This window comes from Penaeus monodon, chromosome 15, assembly GCF_015228065.2.
Source record: "Penaeus monodon isolate SGIC_2016 chromosome 15, NSTDA_Pmon_1, whole genome shotgun sequence".
Taxonomy (NCBI): Eukaryota; Metazoa; Arthropoda; class Malacostraca; order Decapoda; family Penaeidae; genus Penaeus; species Penaeus monodon.
This window is the reverse complement of record NC_051400.1, coordinates 16020721-16021852: the sequence shown is the minus strand read 5'-3', so window position 1 is coordinate 16021852 and position 1132 is coordinate 16020721. Positions and strand designations below refer to the sequence as shown.

Below are 1132 nucleotides of genomic sequence, written 5' to 3'. Positions count from 1 at the left end.
TATCTATATCTATTTTTAAAGTCCCCTTTTTTGTTTTTCACTTTCCACCGAGGAACTTTTCGTTCATAGCAGCTTACTTGCACTGTATGCTGTGCGTATACGTACCTTAAAACTGGTTTCTGTCACATTATGTATTCTGATCAGAAGCATGAAGCGAGTCGCTGCATGATAGCAAGCTCATGAGAAATTTAGGAATTTAAAGTAATACAGATTACTATATATATTGTTTACGTATTCTCCTTGTACATAATGTAAATTTAGTTTATACATTTATATTGCATGCGTCCTAAAGCTCAAGTATATTGGTGATTATTCATGTTACCAAAGCATAGATTTTGAAGAACTCATATCTAAAGTCTCCGTTTATGCGACATATCTATACATAGAGGTTGGCATCTAATGGCTGAATGTTGCGTCATCTGCTTTTCCTCCACCAGCTGAACTAACCCTTCAACCTCAAGCAATGGTCATTCTTTATACTTTCACTGCGTAGCTATTAATATTGATGAAGACGAGAGTTGAGTCTTAGAGACGCCAGCTAACTCATATAAATGGTGTATTTTTGTATTATTGATTCGCTTTGAAATGTGGAAACTATATAAGTTTTTGTTTCGATGCAGTGATAATAATTGACTTGGTATATGTGGTTCTATAATTTTCGGCATAATAGGAAAAACATTCTATACGAAAATTCCTAAATAGCGTATGAACTCTTTCTGGTTCGATTTCTCCCTTCATGAATAGAATAAGATTAACTCTAATTTGTAATTATTTGATTGCACAATCATTTCATGTATACTTTTTTTCATTTAAACCTACCCGACCAACGACTTTTTTTACGAACCACACGCTCTCCTCCAGTCGAAGAAATCCAAACTCCCAACTCGCTATTCCTCAACAGAGCAAGTATACTAAGAGAAACCTATTTTTTAATTAAAGAAATAACCCTGCCCAACGACTTTTTTATGAATGACACGCTCTCCTCCAGTCAGCTGTTACTACGCATGCGCCGTCTACGCAGGTAAACAAAGCTCGTCTGCTGCTTCGGCGAGGCGAGACCCGAGTCGCGGGTGCGTGCGTGTGTACGGCTGGCCCTCGACCCTCGGCACTTGGCCCTCTCTCTCTCTCATGG

General features: G+C 38.3%; 1 protein-coding gene across 1 annotated transcript in view; it reads left to right on the top strand.

Moving 5' to 3' along the window:
- Positions 1-1039: 1039 nt before the first annotated feature.
- Positions 1040-1132, top strand: part of LOC119581785 (sterol regulatory element-binding protein cleavage-activating protein-like) — a gene marked incomplete in the record, with an annotated part of 28708 nt that continues 28615 nt past the window's right edge. The window contains 1 exon segment of the mRNA XM_037929914.1: positions 1040-1132.